Here is a 26938-nt window from a genome sequence, read left to right on the forward strand (position 1 = left end):
TTGATTTTTTTTTTATGTAAAAGGTATTGATGCGAAAATCTAAAAGGTATTATTTTGATGCGAAAATCTCTCAATTTTAATGCAAAGTTTTTCTTGAAATAACGGGTCATTGCTACAAAACTTAAATCCTACAGAAAGTCAAAGAAACACGTTAATATAAAATGACGGGATTTTGTACAGAAAAAGCTTTATTGAGTACTACTTATCGAGTGCTACAATTAGAAATTACAGCAGCAGATCAAAATTAGACATAAATGAGGAGCTTAATGCTTTCAATTCATTACTGACTGAGAAATTCAAAAGGTCCAGCTATTAGTAATAAATTTTTTTTTTCAAGGAAACAAAAAAAGGAACATAGGAGGATGCAGGAAAGAAGAAACAAAGTTGCAGAAATGGTCCTTAAAGGGCAATGTAATATAATTTGAAAAAGAAAAAAAATTATGAGGCATCTGATAGCGTCCATCAATAGATTAAAATTTGTATATTGAAGTATTTATATATTTGAACTAAAAAAGCGTTTTCCCCCTATTTAACTGCAATTTTTCTCAATGTTAATTAGCTTATTCATTTCTAACCAAAAATTTGTATGGACATCATTCTAGGCACTGACATAGGCAGTTACGTTGGAGCCTGTATTTAAGCAGCGATAAAAGAACAATTACAATTCTTTCTTTACTTTCAAAGTAATGAATTATCTCGCCACAGACAGTTCGCGTCACTCGAAAGTAGAATTCTAAGTTATCGATCCCTGACACTGTGCCAACAAGAAAATCACAAAGGATGAAAGGTGAAATGGTGGAGAGAGACGTCAGTGCTCTCTCTGAACAAGCAAAAACATTCAAACAGCAAAAAGGAAAAAAACATCCATGAACTAAATAACTGAACATTCTAGCAACGCAAGAGCCCCGAGATGTACTATTTTTTATACAACTAAATAGCGTAATGTAAACACTTATAATTTATGCACTATTCAAGCATTTCCATCGAAGGAAAAAAAAAACATTTTGGAAGTATAAATCGATAAATAATCTATAAAAAAATTCTCTTGAATTTCAAGGCAGCTTCATAACCAAGGTATTTTAAGACATGTTATTTAAGAAAGTTATAATTATTGATGCATTACTTAGTTCAACCGAAGATGAGAAATATGGTAATCAGGCACGAATTTAGCTAGAAGTCAATTCACAGGTACTTTGAAACGCCCAATGGAATAAAAATATTATGAAGGAGTAAATAAAAAAAGTAGCATTTTCATTTTAATGCCACACAGTTTTAAAAAAAATCGATAGCACAGTAACTTATAGTAATTCAAATAAATATTAAATAAAAAAGACTGTCGGATTAGTTGAGATACATTAAAAAAGATTATTTTCAAAGCAAGATCTACAATACACAAAATATGCAATATTACACAGAAAATGATACCATATTATAATAACCAATGCAAAATATAGTTCAAAATCTGAGCAGAAACCTACTGTTTACATCGCGCCAAGGTCAATGACATCCGCATGTAATGGCTTATTTTCCGTTTAACGCTCCCTCACCCAACTAAAAACATCGAACTGCAAGAGTAACAGAATGGCACAGCAACAAGAGTCTACTGTATTTACACGGAACCGAAACCAATGGTGTGAAAATGCGTACTACGAATGACGAACTGGATATCCAAACGATGTTATTAAGACGAGGAGTTTACTTGCGAAGAGAAAAGCACACAGCAACAAAATTATAAGCTGGTTCATCACCAATAATTCATCACCAAGGAGATAAAAATGAATAAATCTAATGGATCATCTATTACATTAACTCGTTTCTTTACATGAAAATATAATGATAAAATTGGGAATTGAAAATTGCTACAAAAATAGAAAGCTTGCCACATTTAATTACCAAGGAAATTTATTATTTGAAGATCATGTAGAAAATCAAAATCAAAAAATAGATTAATAAATATACTGAACTCAAAAGCTTTATCTGTTGAGGAATGAACATAATATTAAAAAATGGTAGACAAAATACAGACTAGACTTAAAGAGGTTTAGACATAAGGACATGGTTCACATATGACATTAATTCAGGGGTAAAAACTTTTGAATTAGTATATATATAACTGACTGCATTAAATTTATAAAGTTTTACAAAAGGGCTTATAAAGAAATTAGAGTGTATTTTAAATCCACAGGTGGATTTTACTTCGATAAATGTATTACATAAATGCACTTTTATATTTTAAGGACGACAATTGAGTCTATTCAGATCCTTGGAGACGACTTAGCATTAATAACTCATGGTAAATTTAGATTTAGAAGAAGATACTTAATTCATGTTTTTAATAACTAAGAATTGCTAAGGCGAGCTTTAAAACATTTTCGTACAACAGTCGCATCTCGCTTTCTAATTATAATAGCCCAGAGTTGAACGATATGGCACATTTTCTATTCAAAGAGACTGAACAGATCGTAAAATAGTTTTTGTTTTTTTGTTGTTCATATAAGATTTAATGACAGACACACCCACACTAATGGCACTGATGCACGTTTTCATGGTATACGCAGTTAGTTTTTCAAGCGACTGAGATATCACTTTGAGGAGCATAATAAAATTGCACTTTGTCAAATGACATAGCAACTCCTAATACAATGTTTAGAACGATAAATCACTCATATCTGGATAATCTTTTAACGTGTGAGAGGAATAAAATTACCTAAATGATGAACATAACATAAGGTATCAAAGAAGTAAATCAGAAAATAAACCATTTAAAATTCTTGCATTTTTTTTCAAAACAATGAATAATTTTATCGACGACTGCAATTAATACTCTCGTTTTAATAAGCATTTTTTATGACCTTTCAATAGCAGAGGTTTCTGTAAAAGGTTGAGAATCACTGAATTGAATATTGTAAACTAACAAGCAACCTAATCATTTTGAAATTATTACATATTCAAAAACAAACAAAAGAAAATGGTATTGCTGAATGCATACTTCAGCAATACCATTCAGCGCATTAAACCTCACTACAAAAGGTTTTAAGAATTAAAAATAAGCACCTAAAAAAAGGAGCTAAAAGTATGCCTATCTTCCAATGAATACGCAAGAATAAGCTTCAAAAATATAGAATTTTTGTTGAACAAAATCATTGTCCGCTCTAAAATGTTCGCTAGTTCATTAAGGCGTCATTTACTTTTACAATGAATTATATTTGACTGAGTTAACAAATAAAATTCAGAGCGAGACAAGATATGTTTTCCCTGCGAAAAATGAATTTACACTAAATGCAAGCCACAAAAGCACTATTGACCTTGTGAGCTATAAGCATTTCTTAAGATCCCTTTGGCGGACTTTTAACAGCAGTCTTCTGAATGGGTCAGTACGCAATATTCAGGTTTTTTCCATCACGGAGCAACTTTGCGAAATATCAGCCAGTTTCGCAACCACAGAAAGGAGACTTAACTGCACGGCAAGAACGCCCTTGACTCGACGGATCAAACTTACACACAAAAAATATTCGAATCTCAACGGGGAAGGGAAAAAAAAAAAAATTACAAATAACATAAACCTCACGTGTAAAGGGAATTTGCTCCAGCGCCTGTTGTAGATCTATTCGAAAGGGCACTTGGGAGCGAATAGAATCGTGGAAGGGGAATAGTGCTTGCACCTTCAGTAGGGGATTATGTTCAACAAATAAAATACAAAAAGTAGGGGCCAGGTGGTTAAGGGTCCCTAAGCGATCCTTCCGGTAACCTTGGCATGCCCTTTAAAGTTGGTGACTTCTCTGCCCTTGATCTGGTTTCCCATGCTTGACGCCATACAAGCTACTGGCAGAAAACGCAACATATTCAGCGTCTTTTTGGAACTCAAAAATGTTAAATGACGGGAAAGTGAAAAAGATGCGAAAGTATAATAGACTAGAAAGGAAGAATTCAGCCAGTAATTCAAAAGACGAAGGGAAAAAATAAGTAATGACTAAGTAAATGACTGAAAACAATAAAAACGTTTAGCAAAATGAAAAAAATGAAAAAAAAAAAAAAACTTATCGTACATTGTAATTAATACAAATTTTCCAATCAAAAAGAGAAATATTTAAAATTTTATTATCAAACAAAAAATAAAGGATATCTCACAGCGAAGGAAAGTTAAGTAATATTAAGCGGTTTGGTACCATAAATTGCTTTCATTAATCTTTCTAGGGGGGGTGGGGGGGTAGCAAGATTTATTTTGAGTTCTGAATAAAACTCAACACGAATTAGAATTTACTTTTCTAAAGAAGAAATTTGTTTTTCTCAGCTACATTTTCATATAATAAATTATCAAAAAAAAAAGCTTAATACTTTTTTGTTTTAAATATAAGGAAAGCAGTTTCTTTCATGTTATTCAGCAAACTGATTCAAAAGTTGTAGACAGTTGTAATAGAGATGGGTTAATGTCGAACGTGAGATAAACAATGATATAATTGACTTTAAGCTAAGGCACTAAATTTTTAAAGCAAATTGGAAATATGTGATCACTGTTTTCAAGCTTACAAATTTCATATCGCAATCAATATAATTTTAATTTTTTATCAATGATATATTTTGAATACGTCATTAAAGCAACTCTTTAACATCTACCAGTAACAGTCTACCTAGATAAAATAAATTTCATCTTGCAATTCCGCATAATACAATGCAATAATTTGCATTTCCTTTTTATTATAGTAGCACATACTTTCATAATACTAGCTAATATACATAAATATCATCTAGTATCATAATATACTTATAGCATCAGACAATATTTTTAATTAATTTTTAACTTCATTTTTTTAAAAAATCCATTTTTTAAATAAATAAAAATTATTTAAAATAATAGCAGCATTTCTTTTTTTTTTTTATTTGCAGTAAGTCTTATTTATGTAAACATGTATATTACTTCTTTCTTGCATCATTGGACCCATATATAAAAATTAAAATGACTTTTTTGTTGCAATAATTTAACTCATGTTTCTTAATGAAGTCTGTAATTAAATACACACGTTTTAATTCCGTTTTGGAAAAAAATATATATCGATTGGTTTTGATTGCAATTAATTTGATATCCAAATTAAATCGTTCTGAAATTAATATATAGCCTTTAAAACTTTTATCTCCTATGTCGTAACATCAAAAGAAATTCTTTCACGTTAAGATATTTTTTTGAAACATTGTTTACACTTAACTGTAAGCATTCGATGGCAGAGATCAAAAAAGTATCCCAGAAACTAATTGTGACATGAAACTTTTGGAAACTGAGGCAACTAATAACTTGAGGTGAAATTTCACAGATCCAATTACAAGAACTAGTATACCTTTTTTTACACTTCGAACAGACCTCGCTTTCCAATGATAAAAATAATACCGTTCATGAAGGATCATATTACCTCTTACTATCATTTCTCAAAGAAAAAGAAAATAAGGACATTATTAATGTATTCCAGAAATAAAGCTCACTAACGTTTATACAATTGGGATTATTTTTTAACAAGCAGTTTTAGGGGATCTAGAAATTGAATTTAACAAGCACTTGAAACTTTCACAACGAAGCCAATTTGTCTCGTTTGCTTCCCGTGATTGAAACAGAACTCTTTATTGGAGTGGGAATTTCAATGCTTCTGATGACAGTCACTTTTACTATAATAATGCAACACTTTTACTATAATAATGCAAGGGGATACTTTACTATATTGTTCGCCCACCCCGAGAACACTACCAGACAACCGTCTACGTTCACGGCGGGCGTTATAGAAAAATGTTACTGTAGGAAGAGTTCATTTCGCAGAGGTCGAAATTCATTCAAATTGGCGATATTTGGTATTATTGCATTTAATTTTTGAAAACAAATTCAAAAAATAATTCACTAAGCTGAAAATTATTTGCGTACTCGGAATATTGAAAATATCTGATATTCCTGTCATATGTATACAAAGGACAATGCAAATCAAATAGAAAAACTAAATAAATATTTTATGTCTAACGTCACTTAATGTAAATCATTAAAAATTCACAACGAAGTCAAGAAACAAGACTGAATTCCCTGAATGTAAATGAAACAAATAGTTGATTTTGTACTTTTATTATTAAAAAGCAATAATGATGCTTTAGAAACAGATTTATCTTGTAACATTTTGATTTAATTATTTGCTATTATCTATCACACTTCAAATAATATTTATGTTGAGTTTTGGTTATAAATAGAAATAATATAAATCCATATTTTTTAAATATTGTATACATATAAAACTTGAAAATCTTTTTAAGCAATTAATTTACTTTATAAGAAATATATTCATATTGTGAATGCACAACAATGCAATCGATTTTTTGAATTAATATTTATTTCGGCTCCTGAAATTGTATCACTTTGACAGACTTTTCTAAATATTAAATTACTGTTGGCCCACGTTTCATCAATACAAACTATAAGGCATTTACTTTTTCTGTACCGTCTCATTTTTCGCAAGCAGTCATTCCTCCAAAACACAATATCAAGTCTTTCGATGAGAAATTTTCTTTTATTCGCGAATTTCTTCCAGCGAAAATTCATGGTATGTAAAACTTTCCTCAACGATTCCTTTTTCCTATGAAAATTTAACTTCTCTCTCAACACGGGAAGTAATTTTTTTAAAGAAGACACTTTCTTTTGTTGGACTTGAATTGTTTGCCGAATTACACATTTGTCGAAGTCGTCAATTTCATAATTCGATGAATAGGCCCTTTACGGTGCTTTCCAGGTGTTCCCAAAACTTCCGTTTTGTCCAGTTCAAAACTGCATTTTAAACTTTCCTAATAGTAAATTCTGACACTCCAGTCGTTAAGAAGTCCTTTTCATAGCGTGTGAAAGAGGAACTTTCAAAGATTTTGCTACAGCTTCTTCGGAGCAAAACTGTTCAACCTTATGCACAATTTTAAGTGCTTGCGATTGATTTTAAAGTATCTGCTTTCTTAAATTGAAAAAGCCTTTTAAAGTATGTTAAAATTTAAAAGACACAAAAATTATTAAAAAATGAATTGAAGTTAATATTAACCAAAGAATAAAAATAATAATAAAATATAAAAGATGTAAGCTAAGCGAATATAAAGACACGAGCAACTGCGGCTAAAGCGAGAAGACGAATGAGCAACAGGTTTTTTTTTTTTTTTTATCGCTTCAAATTGACGCCAAGAAAAACAATAAACCCCAGACTTCCGTCTGATTCCACCCATTCAAAATGGATCTTCCCTACTGAAACCTGTTTCTATAACGCCCGCCGTAAACATAGACGGTTGTCTAAAAGTGTTCTCATGGTGGACAAACAGTAGCAATGCAAGGGGATACTTTACTATAATAATGCAATTACAGAATGAAAATGTGGCTGCTATAGAGTACTCTTTATCAATGAATTTAGCAAAGAAAAATATACGCCACAAGAACTGAGCTTAATGAAATCGAAATTTACAATAGCAGAGCTGACATTGTAAATGACATTGACATGACCAACAACGTAAGAAGCATGCATAATTTGGGATGGTAAAAATTATGTTAATACTTTCTCCATTTTGTTCGCATTGCATGCACATTTTGATAGAATATTGTAATCTCTTTATATCACGAATATTTTCCATTTTCCTTTCTTGATTGTATTGCAAAATTTTAAAAATACCCTTATAAAACCAAACAATAAAAAATTATTTTACTGTTTAAATTATCCAACAGAATTGTCAAGGACACAAAAGCTTATCGAATGGTAACAGTATGTTGTTATTTATTAACGAAATATGTTTTAATTTTTTTATCGTTGATACATTTGAAACATAGCAGCTAAAACTTAAAGACAATACATACGTCCATTTATAGCGGAAAGTTTCTGTTCTCAATCTAACACATTTTCTACAGATTTTAAGTGCGAAAATGTTCCCTCTGTTTTCATTAATTTTTTGTGACTTCTTTCATGAAATACATATAATATTAGCGAAATTACAGAAGAATATTCTATACAACAGGAAAATTTTAATTGATAATAAATACGTGATTTTGCAGAGTATTTTGTCTTTATGCACAGCAAAAATTCATTTCTGGCCCTCACTTAAAGTATTAGATAAAAAGAAATCTCGTGATTAAATGTCTTTTTTCCCCAGGATTAACTAATGGAAGTGCTGCAAATTCTCCATATAACATTTCTTTATTACGGTATTCAATAACAAAATGCATACAGCGGATGTTTGCAGTTTTTTTTGTTTTTTTAATAAGCATAATTCTGTCATTTAAGAACAGTCATTAAAGCATTAAAATTGCCAACAAGAAGAAATACAATTATGTATAAGGGAGAAACATATAAAATGAGTATCCAAAAATGAAAGTTTCTGCGAATATTAATATTTCGGCAGCAAAATCTTAAATTGTACAAATCAACTTTTCACATTATCAAAATAATATTTTGATTCTAATTTTTAGATAAAAATTATTATCTCCGCCAAAACAAATTAAGTATAAATCCACTACTAAATTCTCGAAAAAAAAAATGAAACAAAAAACTGGTTTTGATTATATACATTTTACTCGCATTCTTACTACATCACCAGATACATTAGGACTACTGTAAAGAGCAATGAACGCTCCAAAACTTAACACTACTAAGGTTGAGAAAATGGAATAAAAAAACTTATCAATATTAATTTTACAAAAAAATTTTTAAAAAAATACTAGAAAATAAAATTCGGAATGACAGTTAAGAATAAAGGCAATCAAAAAGAATATTTAAAGCGAGAAAAGTTTAGGCCAAAACTTAAATTATATTCTGTGAAAATTGTTCAGAAAAAATGTACGCACAACTTTTTTTATTACTCATCTCATAAGTAAAATGATAATATAGAAACAATTTACAAAATTTTCCAGCAATATTTGAAACCTTGCGACTATTTTCAAAAGAGATTTATTTTTAAGGGTAGTAGAATACATTCAAGACCAGATCTCCGTAAGAAGACAAAAGACAATGATTTCCGAATAAAAATGTGGTAGAATAAATTAACCCGTTTCATTTTTGCATGTACTCAGAAAAGATGACAGGGTAGATGACCTTGAATAAATTTTGTAGACTCAGACGTCGAAGAGTAGATAAAGAGGTCGTTATAAAATATTTCTCACTAAACTGTCACAAACGGTCTATTCTAAACATTATAAGAATAATAAGCATAAGAAAATGCAAAAACACAGTAATATAAACGGGTTTGAAAATTTGATTTGTTCATTGGTTTAATGAAAAATCGATAACCATACTTTTCAGTTCTTCAAAAGTTCTGCAAATTCAACTGTATCTTGTCCTCAATATAACAAAATCATGTTTTTATAGATAATTCGAAGAAAGCAGCATTTGATATTCTTGGCAAGCTGAACTAGAACGACCTAAAAAGGTAAAAACTGGTGACCTTGCAGAGTGCTGCTCAAGGTGTATCTTTCTTCTTCAACACCAACTCCACTGCGCACTTAAATTATTCACCTGAAAACCTGCCGATAGCTGGTTTTGCATTTTAACAAACTATACAGTTACTCTGGTAACTAAAATAAAATTGTCAAACAAAATTTAGTGATACTGCAAAAGATAGAGCAAAAATAAAACTCGACAGCATAGTATACATTCTCTTCTAAAACGGACGGGCAAATGAATGAATATACTGAAGGGAACAATTTTGCCAGTAAAAATCGAAACTTAACAACATTATGCTGTAAGACACAATATGCATACACAGTAATATGATAGTATGCATACTAGAGAAACTGCGTTCGATTCATTCACGTCTCATTTATTCTTCCGTTCAACTGAAATGATCCATACATTTGTCTCGTTCCATCTTTAATAGCCTGCTTCAATAGTCAAAACCGAATGCCTTTTCTGAATGGAAAAGAGATCTCGGAAAAACAGTGACACAATCAGCCAGAAGAACCCTTCACACTGTCTCCCCTGCATGCAGAAATGCGAAGAAATTGCAAAGTATCACTACCCTTAGTTTCCATTTGTAATCAAGGATGGGGAGAATGAACTCAAGCCACATAGCGTTCTCTCTGGATTTCCTTCCCAACCATTGGAATGACCTTGGCCCTCGTCAGACAATCAACGTACTGACTCGCTCGCACCTGTGCTCTCGCTCCCTCCTACCTACAGTCTCCCGTGTGCGATCATGAAGAAAATTACACGACGACATCCATCACGAAACAAAAGGCAACTGTGGGGATGGGAAATGAGAGTGACCTTTCCACTAAAGAATTGAAATGCTTTTTTTAGAAGTATGAAAGAGATGTTAAGTTTATTTTACATGTACTATTTTTTATGTAAAAAGTTACAGCGTTCATTTTCTTTTAACCAGATTCGGCAGCCAATGCTACCAAAACTATTTGGGGAGTGAGGGGTTTTAATTCTATATTTTCGGCCAAACCATAATTACCGAAATCCTTCAAGATAGATGTTGATATTATGACAGTTATACAGAGGTGATTCATCCTGAAGGAAGTATCATTCTTCAATATCAAACAAATTTCTAGCATTCATTCCTGTTTAAGCTCAGATAAACATCCTCTTATAAGATATTCTCAGGGAAGAAAGATCAAAATAATTCAAAAGCTGATAAAATATCCCATACAGTAAACACTAGATAAGTTCACAGGTTATTCCACTATCAAATGAGAATTATCAGTTCCCGAGTAGTTGTAATTATAATTGACGATTAACAGAAGGATTATTTATAAAAATATAAAATGTATCGTTTAAATATTAAAAAACTGTTATTGTAAAAACCGAAAAAAAATTTTTTTTAATTAAATAGAATTTTGAAACTTTTGTTACAAGTAAGATTCTACATTTGTATTTATTACTTCAAAATATATTTAAAAAATGATTATGTTATTTATTTTTTATTCATTAGTTATACAAAATGTATGGACATTATATATAAATTTTATTTATTTTTGCGAAAATTCGAGAGCTTTAGGTAATTTTCTGTAAACGAATTTTATTCTATATTTAAAAATGTAACCGTTCAATTGCAAGTAATATATGCTTTTTTTTTTTTTTTTTTTTTTTTGAATTTTACAACCAAAACACTGCTACTGTATTTATGCATTGATTAATATAAATATTCACATTTACTTTGCCAATCCAAACCGACTCTAAATTACATAAAAAGCTGTAAAATTAGCAAAATTATAATAAAGTTTATCATTTCTCAAAGGAAAAAAATACTTTAAATGCATTTTAATTCTTTTTCTTCAACTCTAAAGGCTGGAGACTACTTCAAACAAGGAGGACACTTTTAACTTTAAGTAATGAATCAACAATAAACGTAAATTAAAGTTGAAATTAATGCATTTGTCTTATTAATTTGCAAGCAATTCTTAGCAATATATATATATATATATATATCTTTAAAAAAGGGGAGGGGAAAATAGCGATTAAATCAGAGAAGTATTTCACAATATAATTAATAGAACCTATTTCAAAATTATTTAAAAGGCTATTTCTTCACATTACAAAGGAAAAAAGCCAATTTTATGTTAATTTAACAGGTAATTTACTAGTGCAAAAACAAGTTTAAGAACTACAATACAAATGAATAAATAAGACCTAAAATTATGAAAATTTCGGACTACTGATGTTAATAATTCATAACATACTTTACATTCAGAGTTTCATAAAACAAGAATAACTACATTCTGACGTTAAGTATATTTAATAGTTTTTCATGTGAAAATTACAGCTGTAAATTTTTATCATTCATTAAGAATATTTTTAAATGAACATATCCAAGAACTGTCAAAGCAATTGCTAACACAGTTTATTTATCTTCAAAGGGTGGAATATTCGAATCTGAGACATAATGAGATATAAAATAATTTTTACAGTAAATGTTACCAAAAACAAATAATTCTTCATGATTAACCATGTTTAATTTAAATGACATACATGAATAAAGGCAGCACAGTATTTGAGAGAGACGTATTAGAATCGTGCCACGATCCACGAAATCAAATCCTTTAAGTTCGAATCCCCCTTTCTTTTTCTCTTTTAATAGCGAAACGCCTGAAATCGTTTGCTGTTACTACGGGAGCAGCCATTTTGGATGGAGTTGGTTTTGGAATGAATACTTTTATGAAGTAAATTATTGATATCAGAAGAAAAAAAAAAAAAAAGCATAACTTTCGCTTGAAATTAGATTTTGGAATGAGAAATTATGCAAAATATGGAGATAAGGGCATTTGTTACTAAAAAGGTCTAAATCGTCGTTCAATACATCTCAAAACAAGACCGCAATCGACCATAACAACTGTAACTCGTGATGCATGCGTTGCTCCTTCTTTTGGCGCTGAACAAACAGATATGAAATTTACCTTAACGGAATCTAAAAGAATGCATGTAATTACATCGGAGTTTCGACGTATCATAACAAAATTTTGGGCTGCATATTATATGAAATTTATTATGTCAGAATGTAATAGATCGATCTTTTAATGCAGCGTTTATAAGAAAAAGCTGCACCTCAGCCATCTATGTTCTAAAACAATGTAAAACTAATGGTCACATTATAATTGTTGTACGGAGAAACTTGATTCAAGTAAAGAACAATTCATAAAAATGGCATTATGGTAGTCAATCCATTCTTAATGCATTTATTAGAATGTATGCACAATGCAACGAGCATTTTCAATGGTTAGTCTTGCTACGAAAATCATTGTTCAAATGAATCGATTTGATATAATTTTTAGATAATTCGAAAAAAGTAACTAAACAATCTGAACAAGAATTTGTTTTTAACTTAAGAGAACTAAACTAAAAAAGAAACTGAAAATGTCCTTTCAAATAACACGAAGCAGTTTTGAAATTGTAAAAAAATGTTCTAAGAATGCAAAATATTACTTGCCTCCTTATAACGTTTACTAGCATGGATATTGCAATTAAATTAATTAATTAACTAATTTTAATTTTTCAAAGTCATTTCTATGGTTTTCTGTTTCTAAAACGCCACCTTTTATTCAAAACATGCACATTATAAAAATAGGATTATTAAATAATATAAATACTGAAAAATTTATGAAAAAAAAATCTTGAAACTGCCAAAACACTGAAAAAAATTTCTTTTCTGCAGTCATTACACTATCTCCATTTTTTAAGTATTCTCTTATAACTAGCAGATTTCATTTCTGTACATCTGCATTCGAGAAAAGTTCCAATACAAGGAAAATACTTTTCTATAAATTCCTACATATTTAAGTTAATCGAAATTTCAGTTTCAACTTTGGCGTATGGAAAAATGGAACAAACCAAAAATTTTATGAGATAAGTTTTATTATATTAGTCAGCACATCTTTTTTTTTCTCAATTTAACAAGAAAGTCGAATAAAGAAAACAGATGATGATTATCGTCATTGTGCAAACATCAACAATTAATTCATAACAGAGAAAGAAACAAATCGAATTCATTACAACCTTTTGAACAAAGATTAAAAAATAAATAAATAAATTTAAAAAAACGCTCTTCTCAAAACGAAGTTTCCATTCTATATCTAGGTTATGTTCTTGTAAGAATGAACATTCAACTCTATAACCACAATTTTTGGCCAAAAGCTTTCAAATAGGGAGAAAAAAAAATGATAAAACATTTACACACAATCATATTCGGATAGATTTACAACTATCTGCAGCACCAAGGTCGGTGACTGCTGCGCATGATTCAATCTACACATACTTTCGAATCAGCAATACTTATCTTTTTACTGTGTCGCAAGTTACTTCCATTTAATTGGTTTACGACGGAGAAAATAAAAAACAAAAAACAGGTTTGAAAATCTCACTGACGTACACATTTGCTCCACGAAATCATATCAATTAAACCTTCAAGAAATTTTTTGATAGCGGTTTCATGCATTTGACTTCATTTTATTTATTTTTGGTTAAAGTGACAGGTTTTGGGGGAAGTTATTTTTTTACCCCTCAGACGGGATGGAGGAGGAAGAGGGAATCTTAAGAAAATTAATGAAATCGTTCTGCAGTATTTTTAAATGCATAAAATAATCAATTATTACTCTCGACTTCGGCACAAAAAGGATATTACAAATTTAAGAATTATCTCATTCATATGAGTCCAAACAAACAGGATTAAATCACATAAAAATTACAGTTGGAAGAAATTTACAATCTAGATTTCTTGACTTATCGTAATTTATCCGTACAAATATTAAAATACGAAAAAGTTTTCAGCACAATACAAATAAGCAATGAACTTTAAATAAAATATTTCATTAAACACATTTAAGAGAGTTGATCTGTATGTGTTTTAAAGTTTAAAAAATGCAATAGCTCTTTACAACAGTGCTACATATCTAGTAACTCCTTTTTGCTTGCCAAAAATTTCTGCTCACTCTAAAAATGTTTAATAAGGAAAATACAAATATCTCACAATTGGCGAAAAAATGGGAATAGAAATCACATGTTTTATCAAGAAATTTCTATTATCTAGGATATATTTATTAATTTATTCACATCTGAGAGATAATCTAAACTTAAGTTATAGAGACTGCCACTGAAAATTGAGCACCTTAAGATTCTGTTTTATTTTAAAGCAATTTATTGACTCTGTACTAACTAACAAAAAAATATGCTTACGAAGCTAAGAAAATTTAAATAAGATCTCAACTCTGTTATTTTTTATTAATTAAAAAATAAGATTAAGCTAGGCCTATGCACCATACATCGTGAAAATTATGTTCTTTAGTGGATAATTTTCAGGTCGACTTATAGAATATTTTCAAATTCAAAGCCCTGATGAATTTCGCTAGAGCATTTAATTCATCTTGAAAAGCGGAATTTTACACTTTTCAAATTATATTACAATAAAGTTCTACAAGTGACTGGATAAATTAATAAATTTTTTCCGGCATGAAAATAACTCTGAAATACAGGAGAAGCAGAAAATTTGAAGTTTGTTTGCAATGGATGTCAACTTTCGAAAAAAGCAATTAAATTCACTTAATTTAACTAAAATTTGCTTCTAATATTAATAAATTACTGTTCTACAACTTAGTTATCGTTTATAAACACCATAATGCATCAATGATAAAAATAATTATTAATCAAAATAATTAATGCAGTGAAACTGTAAATTTACTCGATTAGCAAATTAAACATTCGCCTACTCCGATGTAGACACAAAAGAATAATAGAGGATGGGTAACTAATTTAAAGTACAATGTCAAACATTTAACTTTTTTTAACTGACAAACTGCTTTTATTATGGGTTTTCTTATTTAGGTACTGAAAATAAAGATAAGGATGATATATGAATAAAAATTCAAATCAAAAAAGTGAGGGAAAAAATTAAAACTGCAACAATATTTTTCCACAGAAAATTCACACGCTGCAAAAAATGGTACAGATGTAAAAAGAAAGCAAACAATGCTCTACGTTCAACTACTTAGCCACAAAGCAGTTATAACACATAGCCACTACCAAACCAATATAACCTATTAGACATTAAAGATAAAATTAATTCAAAGTGCAAACACTTTATCCAATAAGAATAAATAAATTTATCTTCAGAAAGAAGAATAAATGAATTTATTGAACTTTTGAACATAAGAAAAGTGTAAATAGTTATCTTTTTTTTTTCATCTGAAATTTATGCTTATTTACAATTTAAACAGTTTATTTCCATGCAGCAAAAAGGCTGGTAATAAATTTAAAGCATGAGTTAATTTTAATTAATAGATTGATAATGACTTGATTGCATAACAATGAGAAGTTATTTTGTTTAGTATACATAACGATAATTCAGATATCTGGGATGATAATTCTTGTTTTGTATAACTTCACACAATTTAAAATCTCCCAGTTTCCTGAATGCCATGAATTCCCTAACAATAGGCATTTGATTGTCCGTTTTCTTTTTATTATTTGTTTGACTCTGTATTCGGCAGACACAAAACATTGAGAATGGTCAAAGAAAAGAAAAACTAAAATCGCTTACATACACAATGAAACAATGGAAGTATTTCGAATTTACTAAAGCAAATTATTTTTGAAGAAACGTTGAAATTCGATACTTATTCCAGAAAACTCAACTTCAAATCGAGTTAGCATGTCCGGGTGCATTACTTACACAACCTAATTGTTTTCTTGCCTGGTGAACTATGGAACTTCCTTTAACCAAAAAATCATAACAAAATCATAAATTAAATATTCCAGCTATGTCTTTCTGGAATGCTGTAGACAAAAAGAGCAAAAATTAATGAAACTAAACAATTTTGAAAGAAAAAAAGTTATTTACCACATTTTGCGTCGTACTTATTCAGCTATCTATTAATATTAACAGACAAAAAAAATGTACTAAAGAAAAATTTTTTTTTATCACAAATGCTTTAATGCTTTCATTCTGTGCGTTCTGAAATATATTCAGCTTTTAATCACTCCAGATTTCTTTGACCATTCTTATGCATAAAACTAAAACAAACCAATTATGGAATCCATTTTAAACGCAAGTGCCTCGTATGTATGAATAATATTCAATAAAATCACTCAAATAATAAAAGCAGAAACTTGAGAAGCAACATGACCATATATATTAAAGGCAAAGGAAAGGAAAACGAGAATTTTTAGAGGAAGGCAAAGTTCGAGAAAATTCAATATTTCCAAAAATAAATAAAGAGATAAATAAATAAGGTAAACTATTGACAAACCGGGTAGTTTTATATCGTTATAGCTTATTTATATTAGGAAAACATAGCTAATATAAGTTATTATTAGAACACGGCACAATGTTGAATCATATAACATTCACGATTGTAGGCAACCTGCATGATTCATATACGAATCAGGTACTAAAAATAGCCAATGTCAATATATCATAATATTGATTATATTAATATATCTTAATATGATGACCTTCACTTTAAGAAATATGCAAAATTTCAGACAGGCACTATCTAAACGTACCTATAAGAAAGAGGAACAACGAGGGCTGTGAAGTGTCAAATAGATTTCTCTTAGACAAATGGACGTCGCTGTCCGGGAAGAGGAAAATATGGCGGGGAAGGTCCTGAAAAGGAAACATGGTAGGTTCATAAAAGTTATTTCTTGGGTACAAATGAGCCTCCTGGACCATGGGCAAATGGTTTGGTCAGATATTAGGCTCAAGAGAATCAGAACAGCGAAAATCAAATGGGAAAAAGAAAATACAGAAAATAGTAGCGGGAAAAAGGGAAACAAATAACTGGAAGAAGAACTTACTCCGCCGTGCAGCTGTCAGATGTGAAAGCAATTTTTCTAGACAGGAGCAAGGGACAGCAGCTGCTAAGTAGCTCCGCCCAGGTGGAATTTGCGACTGCGCAATAGTTAGATGTTCCGAAAGAGAAGATAAACATGACAACAATGGCTCCTTATTTTTCTTCCCAACTCTTTTGAAGAGAATTGGTCTTGATTATTAATTTTTTAAAAATGTTAGTTTTTCAAAAGGAAGGCTGAAATTCAAGTATCGTAAACAATGAATGGCGTTACTCGAGCAATGTAAATATTGATTTTTTTCCCAGTAAAATTCAAGCCAGACGCAGATGGCAGTATTAAATATTACTGCTCCGAAGGAATGCTTGGAAGTTTCCATGATTCACTTGTTGCTTGTGCATCATATAAAGAGTTGGTGGATTCCATTCTTTTGAAAGACATCTGTGTTCCAAAAATTAAGACACAAAGCATTATTCAAAGTAGGAAATAAGCTATAAAAGAATTATTTCTACAAAATATTGCTATGATCTCTTTGTAGCAATCCTCTTTTATCAAATGAAACTTTTTCATGTATATAAAAGTATACACTATGAAACTTACATGTAAACACATATCAAATGGAGCAAATAATTGTTAAGAAAAGAAATCATTCTTTTCATTTAAAAAAACAAATAAATAATAAAAACAAGATGAGAGAGACAAAAACTGACTTTTTAAAATTCCAGTTCAAGATCAGAAATTATCTGACAAAATATTGTTTGGTACTTAAAAAAGGAAATCAAATGTTTCTACCGTTGTCAAAAGGTGCCTTTGAATAAGTTACGATTTAATCGTATCATTATTTGCAAAGAAAATACATCAAAATAAATACTTAAATATTAATTATAATTTTAAAAAACTTCCGACTTGTAAAATGTTTTCTTTACAAGAAAAGATAGGGCATTCTTTTTCATTAAATGGCCAATAACAGCATGAGATAGAAATGCTTTCCAAGTTTGAAGTATACTTGAGTAGACCGAACAGCGAAGCATCGAACTAACATACTCAACTCATCATCTCCTAATATAAAATAAGTTGACTAAGCAGTGACGTCAAACATGGAGATTTATATTTGTGTTGCTGTCACTTTTTTTCCTGCTTCTCTGATCTTTCCAAACACTACATTCTTAACTCTGGCCAATCATAACCGAAATCAGTACTGGACTCGGCAAAAAAAGAGGGAGGTTGGGATTTATTATCCTTAACATCTGGGTTCCTAAATTCTTCCTTTGTGCAAAAATAGATCTACCATGACTGTATATACACGGCTTTGTGTTTGCGCAGGTGAAATAACTTGGCGCATCGCGCAAATAATTTCAAATTTCAATTTCCCAGCTCTGCAGGTCAACAATGATTTTTTTTTCCTGTGTTTATTTTTCGAATTCCATGCTATTTTAATTGTAAACTACATTTTAAAAGTTGTGACATTATTCAGGTCACCATATTGGTATTAATCGAAAACACTAATCATTAAGTACAAAATTACGTAAAGTAGAGTAGTATCTTTGCAATTGTTTTTACAAAACTAAAATTAAAACCAAATTTTCAGTTTAAAAAAAAAAAAAAAAAACCTATTCACATACATTAGTAGTAAGAAAATCAGTAGAAACGCACGTGTCAAATAAAAACCAATTTTCCATATAATTAAAACAAAAATTATTTTTTCAGTGACAAGCAAATAGAAATGGACAAGCACTAGAGCAAAAGGAAAAAAAAAAAAAAAATCACTATTTTCATCAAGACAAGGCACTTTTTTTGCTACTGTTGCCGTTAACATTTCCTAATAGTACAATCCTATGACGAATGATTTAATAAAATAACTCCTGATAATGATATAATGATTCCCGTTTAATATTTGATATAAATATGACTGAAATGATGTCGCAGCATCTACCTTATGGTGAATTCAGCGAGGAGAATTTGATTCAACTATGAAGAAAGAAAACCACAACTGACACAATTTGGAAATCAAACAGCAAAACACAATGCTTACAAAAAATGGGGTTGAATTGCACAATAATAACACGAATAATGCGGACTGAAGTGAAATACAAAAACTAACGACGTCGACAAGAGCGAATCAAGACATGAAACATATTTTAAATTGAAAATTTCTTAATTAAAAATATTTTACATTTTTCGCAGAAAAAAAACGACATAACTTTCTACAAAAAGAAAATATTACGTATATAATAAAAATAAAAACTTTGTCTTCCCCAGCAAAAAAGGTTTTAATGAAAATTGGGCAAGTTTCGTAATAATAAAACCTTTTTTCCTTTCAGCCATTTTTAGGTAGTAACAAATATTTTCAACATCATTTTTACAGTGGAATAAAAATAATGGTCGCATAATTACATTTATATTCGATTCTAAATTTTACAATTAATTTTCAGATTACTTAAATTAATGTGGGTGCAAACACCAAAACTACTAAGAAATCCACCTGGAGCTAAAAAAGCCAATAAATTTATGGGATATTCTCCTTCCACGAGAATACTATTTTCCTACTATTTACTGAAACGTATTGAATGATATATATTTCAAATCATTGAGTATTAAGCATCACATTCTAGGAAACTGAGATGTTTCAATAACTAGAATTATAAAAATTAAACGCTAAAATTTCTCAAACCCAGAAAGTCAAAATAAGATATAAAGAAGCAATCTCTTTATTATTAGTCTCAATTTCTTTAAATATCAAAAAACAATAAAAAATGTATATATATATATTTTTTAAAATTTTGCAATAGCGGACTGAATAGCAGATTGAGCAGATTTTTTAGATCTTAACAACCGCTTAAGCTACAACAATTTTTTGAAATTGTGGCTGATTCTACACTTAAAGAAGCTCTTGATTTAATATATTAAATATCCCCCAGTCCCTATTCCATCCTAAATAAATCACAGTAAATACTTCATAGCTTTTTTATACATTCCTTTGACATCTCTTCAGTTGCAATATAAAAATAAACCACAGTCTTGAAAGGTTTTACTGGTGTGTGTGTGTGTATTTCCTTTATTATATGAACGTGTCTCGCATTAAGAATCCATACAAATTTTGCTGCTATACAGCTGCGCATAGCACTGCATTGAAATTGTTTGGTTAATAGATGTTTTCACGAATAACGACATTTCAGTTTTATTTTCTGAACATTACACAATAACTAAAGGAAACTCATTTTCGAGGAAAATGTTTCAGAAGTTGTCGAAATATTGATATCAGTTAAAGGAAAGTTATTAACTTATGTACCAACTAAAGATAAAATTTAACTTTTCAATAACGAAATACCTAGACATTTTTCTACAAATAAAACTACTTCTCAAGAAATGAATTTTTAAAAATAAATGCAAGCCAACTTTTTCTCGTACTTTGCTCAGAGCTGCGGGAATTCAACTCGAGTTCTACACACCATGACAATAATTAATTTGACTAGGTCAACTGATATGGTTTAATAAAGACATGCTGGTTAATGAATAAGCAGGACGGATGCAGACTTCTTATTCATGAAATCTTCGATCTAAAGTTGGCAGGTGGTAAATAATTATCGTAATAGTGTGCGCGACTAAAAAATTTAATTAGAAGTTATTGGAATAATACTGATTTAGAAGTTCAAACTCATCAAAAAATAAAAGTATAGAACAAAAAATAAAGCTTCAACAAGAGATATTTACAAAGCACATCCTGACCACTATGTTAAAGATTAATAAGGAATAAATACAGTTAAAATTCCCATACAAATATAAGTACACTCTCAAAGTATAAATTTTGTTGAATTTCCAATATAAAATTAAAACGTCTTCGATTTAAATCCTAACCTATTTGGCAATTACAAAACTATTTAGTTTTTCCAAGACAAACGTCAATTATAAAAAATAAAAACAATGCATTTTTGGCTAATCGCAATCCAAAAAGTGCTTTGTTCTCTTCTCATTGACGGAACTTTATTATTTTTTAATATATAATTTAAAAGAAATCAATATTGACAACTTTCGTTTATTTAATAACAAGATGGTATTGTAAAAATCATCGTAAATTGGAAATAATGGAATTTCGTAGTATTTTTCCCAAAATTGAAAGTTGTAATTTCACCGTTTATAAAAATGTTTCGTAATATTTTTAAGTCATTATCTATAACGCAATGGATTTTAAATTATTGCTGCATTATTATTTTTCTTATCTTAAACAGCCCGTAATAATGGAATCGTCTTCACATGTTCGATCCACTAAACTAAAGGGCAAAGGAGGTTATGACGTAATCCATAATGTGAAATGACTTCCTCCTCTCATCCCTCCCTTTCTCACAAAGCAACAGTACCCAAGCTCACTTTTACTCTGAACAAATTGGATTTAATATGTCCTTTAGAATGGCGACTCAAACTATGATTTTGGTCTAGCTGCACAGTGGAGCGAGAAGATAACCGAACAACGTTCTGCCCTTGATGCTACAGAAGAAACCCCGTATGATGCCAATGGTCGGAAAAAATTTTCAAGAAAGAAAAGAGTGGGAAAAGAGAAGGAGGGAGTGAGGCGAAATGCGGGAAAGGAGGGAAGCAACTGACTGGGGGGGAAGGGGAAAACGTCTTTAAAGATGGCTGGGTTTGTTGGACCATCTGACATTGGAAAAAGGAAACAGCTTTAATATCGTTTTTTTAAATGAGTAAGATTGGAAATTTCACACGAAATACGATTTCTTTGTCTCTTACATTTCGCTTTTTAAAAAAGAATTTCAAAGTTAGAATGAAGAAAATTAGTTAAATTCTGGATTGTATTTTTTTCGTTGGAAATAATTGTCTGCGAGTATATTTCTTTCAGACAGCTTATAAAATTTCTTTAATTAACTAAATCATAATGCTAAATTCGTAATTGTAAATAATTGGAATGGAAACCGATCGTTGAGAAATCGCTTGCACGCCACGTATTCAAACGAACTGCAAATTAATCAAATGGCTCAAAAAAGGATTAGTTTTATTGTTGATCTTTTAAAATAAAAAGAATCCTATAAAATTCAAAGATGCGTTTAATGAAATTTCAAAATATCCTAAATTATTCATATTATTTATTTTTCGTTTTATTGTTAAAACTGCACAATAATTTTAAAAAATTCATTCCAGTCAAAAAAATTTCATAATTCGACAGAACTATTATTCTGTGCTTTTTGCTCACAATTAAGGTCTTTGATGCAAAAGCCAAATAATATTTTCAGCAATCTTAGTTGCTGTTTTTTAAGAAGAAAGGGGAAGTTAATGTCTGTACAGGAAATTTAAAACTTACATTTGGATTTTCGGTAAAATACAAAAATAAATTCTTTCATAACATCTTTCCTAAGCACAAAACGACTTTTGAACTCTTCACCACACATTTGCTTAGGAAAAGGACACAAAAACTATATTTAAAAAAAAATTTACTTACCTCTAAGTAAAAAAGGATTTTATCCTATGTCTTTGAAATTCATACCACAATACACATAGCACGCACTATAAATGACTTTCAATTGAACGCACAAGTACCAAAATCCGCAGAGTATAATGCAAAGAAACTATGCGCTCTGCGCACCATCTACACTCCACGGGACACGCTCGCACTCTATCTCGACTGCGAAGGCGCCTTGCTGTTTCCGATCCGGTCGTTACGTCTGGGCTGCCAGAACACGATACTCCTCTTACACCGCCAACACAAGAGCGCGAAGTTACGAAATCACAACGTGAAAATCACTCAACACATAACTCTATCTCAGCATTATCTAATAAAAATTTATTATATTAATTTTATTTAAATTTTGAATTAAAAATTACAACATCATCAGGACAGTCTAAGCCGTCATTATAAAAAGAATTTTAAAAAATTATCAAAATTAAACCATTAGTTACCCTTGCTAAGACGCCACAGATCTAAATTAAACGTTTTCTAAGTATTGGATTAAGGGAAACTAATTGAAAAAGCGACTCGTGTACAATTTTGTTGTGCTGTAGTAATAAAATTTATACTTTTGATGCATATAAAATTACTGAAATCCAATAAACTGAACTATAATTTCAGCTTCGTGCAAATTTAATAGTTATTTCATACATTGTTTATTAAACAGAACAAAACGAAGTGCACAAAATCAAATAAAAGTGGATTTCTGAAATTTATTTATTTATTTATTTATTTTTTTTTCTTCTCAAAATCCGATGTGCATCAAGCATACTGACAAAATGTGTAAAAATATATACCAGTCCTTCAAAAGGACTAAAGTATTAGAGAATAACAGACCACACCATTTGACCAACAGCTGCCAAATTTGCAACGTATGTACCTCGAAGTGATTTTTTTTTTTGAAATTTTAATTATTTAAAAATTAACTTGAAGTTTAACATTAATCCGCGATAACTTCCGAAAGTATTACAGTGCAAAAATAAATTTTGAAAATTTTATACCGTTTTAAAATATTAAAAAAAATTGTATTTTTAGTGATACTAATTTATTTTTACTAAGTGTTGGCAATTTTAAAAAAAATCATTTTCACAACTATAGATTACATTATTACCCCGAAATTCAAACTGTTGTCATTGTTTCATCAAATATTCAATCGCTTGATTTTCTACCAATACTGAAAGCTAACGAAGAATTTTAATATTCGCGTAGTTTATAAGATAAATTAAAAAAAAAGCGAAATAATAGTATTGCGAAATTTAGAAGATAGATGACAATTACGTTTTTAATTGTGCTATGATGTTATGGGATTGTCTCCATTCGAAAGGTTCAAGTACACAATAAACATAAAAAGAAGATTAAGACAATTAAAATAACAAGACTTTTAAATAGGATGATTTGGCGGAATGATAAACATAAAGTTATATCTAAATCATTTATCTGAAAACAAATATGGTGTGGTGTTGAAGTGTGGAGAGGAGGGTGCCATCTTAGGTGTCCTCCTCGTCATCTGCCCATGGTTCAAAATACCGATGTCCATCCCAAAATAGCCTTAGTGTGTCTTTAAATATAACTAATATAACTAATAACTATAACTAATATAACTAATAACTATAACTAATATAACTAATAACTATAACTAATATAACTAATAACTATAATATAATTAATATAACTAAACTAAACTAACCTGAAAACAAATATGACTAATATTCCTAGCGAACCAGCTGGTCGCCGGAGGCGACTAACATATAAAAAATTGCCATAGATTCATCAGTTCTCTGTGTTTAAATTTAATAAATCCAGTTTCAAAATACTATTTCCGTATTTTATCTACTAAATAAACTTCCATTTTTTAGCATCCAAACCGCATAGGAAATTTCTACAAGAACATCAGTTTTAAAGATATAATTATTTATTTAAAAATTGATAGTTAAAAATTTGATTCATTTACAGTGAATAGACATAAACAAAAACAAAAAAATTTTTACAGTGAATAGATATAAACAAAATGCAATTTTTGCAAACTAATTGTCAACATCACTCAAAGACTTGGTGGATTTCAAAGAGATATAAAGCCCCTACGGGCAAACACGTGAGCATCTTTCATATGTTTCAGTGTTCCTCTTTTAAATCAGAAGCGTGCCTACATAAAATGGCTGCTAGAGTAAATATCAAAATACCGTTCGCTCCTTTTCTTCGACTACATTTCGCATATTCCCCCACCTGCCTGATAACTTTATGCCAATGAGCTCTAAAATTTAACTTGTAATAAAAGCTAATTAATAATTAATGAAATATGATAAACAACAACTAATGAGATGATAAATAACAACTAATGAGATGATAAACAACAAAGAAATAAATTGGAAAATGCGAGCAAAAAACAGTGAATAAAAAATATGTTACTGTTTCAATTAAGTTTTGATGCATAAACGAAATGTAAATGTGCTGAATTTTTGCAACTAATGAAGTTAATGATTTAAGTATCACAAAAATCGTTAGACTAAATGGCTTTCTAAAGGAAAAAACAACAACAGAGATTTAACTAAAATTATTTTTTATTTTGATCAATTTTGTTTAGATTATAATAAATGCATAGTAATAATGCCAATTACAAGATAAATATCTAAAGCAAATTATAACACATCACTGAATAACAAAGTAATTTTTATCCTGAAATTAAACAAAACTAATGAAATATACAACTAAACACAGCTAGAAAGTGGACATAATAAATCATTGTAACCACCTAAATCATTAATGTACATAATAATGAAAAAATTTAATACCATTTTCCATTTTGAAATATACACTGTTGTACGCTCATAGAAAGAAAAAAAATTAATGGCATCCAGGTACATATTAAGCTTGTTGAGTTTAGTTATATTAACTTCCTGTTTTAAAGCAACACTAGGGCTATTTTGGGACGGACCTCGTAGTTCTGAGCCTCAGCAAAATGACGAGGACGACACCTGAGCTGCCACCTCTTCTCCAAACTCTCACACTACGTCAGCGGGAGGACAATTGGCTCCGACGGATGTAAAGTGCAGCAGAACCACTTATACGACGGTTTTTCGGTGGAATCGGGTCTAGAATCTGAAAGCCTCCGCTTCCGAATCCGAGACCTTACCACCAGGCCACCATGGCCCTTAAGCTTCTTGAGAGCACCCTAATGCTGGTATTTTAGAGGATACCTAAAAAAATCATTAAACGTTATATTCATATGCATTTCGACAAGTCAGGTATCACATTTTAAACTATACTTTTCAAAAGTTTTACAGATTTTAATTGTATTTTTATTAATAATAACTGCATTTTACACTTGTTCCAATATTTATTTGTTTGTTTAAATAATCTGTTTGGATAATTAAGATACATCGAATTCAATCATTTAAATTAACGCATATGCATTTCAAATTTATAAACATTTACATAAGAACTATAATATATGTTAGCTTACAATATCAATAATATTCATTAATTAAGATAAAAGAACGCGTTTTTACCATTTTTTTTGTGCAATTCGCCTGGATTATTTTTTAACACTAAAAATTCCAGAGATCGACATAGACTTAGATTCTACCTGAAATCGATCAGTCATTTTTACTGATCCGCTAGTTCTAAATGATTAATATCGAATTCGGGAAAAATAATTACTTAACAATGTTTCATCTATGATTTACAAATGAAAGCTCGAGGTTCATACTTTGCTAATTTTTAAAACAATGGCACCAATGGCACATCTTTTAAAGAATTTTACAAATAAAAATTAACCAATTTAATTTCAGAGAATGAAAATTGAATAAATAGATATTTCTCATAAACTAGATTTTAGAAAATATTTTTTCACAAAAACATAACATCTTTGATTTTAATAATAAAAGTGGAAAATACAGAAATGAAATATATATATATATATATATATATATATATATATATATATATATATATATATATATATATATATATATATATATATATATATATATATATATATATATATATATATATATATATATATATATATATATATATATATATATATATATATATATATATATATTTCTAGATCATACTTTGAAAATAATCAAAATGAAATTTTTTTTTATCAAGATAGAATTAGCAACTGGTAATACAAAATTTAAAGTTATTATTGATTTTGAATTATTCTAATTTTAAAATGGCATTGAAAATATTCGCTCAGCTAAGTTTCACAGGAATTTAT

At 29.6% G+C, this 26938-nt stretch overlaps 1 protein-coding gene and 1 long non-coding RNA gene across 3 annotated transcripts in view; both read right to left on the minus strand.

The window, feature by feature from the left end:
* The window catches only part of LOC129960978 (probable JmjC domain-containing histone demethylation protein 2C), a 189330-nt gene extending 166458 nt beyond the window's left edge, over positions 1–22872 (minus strand). The window contains exons 1-2 of one of the 2 annotated variants that reach the window (XM_056074760.1): positions 22708–22872; positions 16974–17076 (exon numbers count right to left, since the gene is read on the minus strand). The gene's annotated coding sequence lies outside the window, so the exon portion shown is untranslated. The remainder of the gene's footprint in view (positions 1–16973; positions 17077–22707) is intronic. The other variant, XM_056074759.1, reaches the window with a different exon arrangement.
* A 2524-nt stretch (positions 22873–25396) lies between these two features.
* The window catches only part of LOC129960979 (uncharacterized), an 88948-nt gene continuing 87406 nt past the window's right edge, over positions 25397–26938 (minus strand). Inside the window, exon 7 of the long non-coding RNA XR_008783736.1 lies at positions 25397–25907. This is a non-coding gene — a long non-coding RNA (uncharacterized LOC129960979). The remainder of the gene's footprint in view (positions 25908–26938) is intronic.

Source organism: Argiope bruennichi, chromosome X2, assembly GCF_947563725.1.
Source record: "Argiope bruennichi chromosome X2, qqArgBrue1.1, whole genome shotgun sequence".
Taxonomy (NCBI): Eukaryota; Metazoa; Arthropoda; class Arachnida; order Araneae; family Araneidae; genus Argiope; species Argiope bruennichi.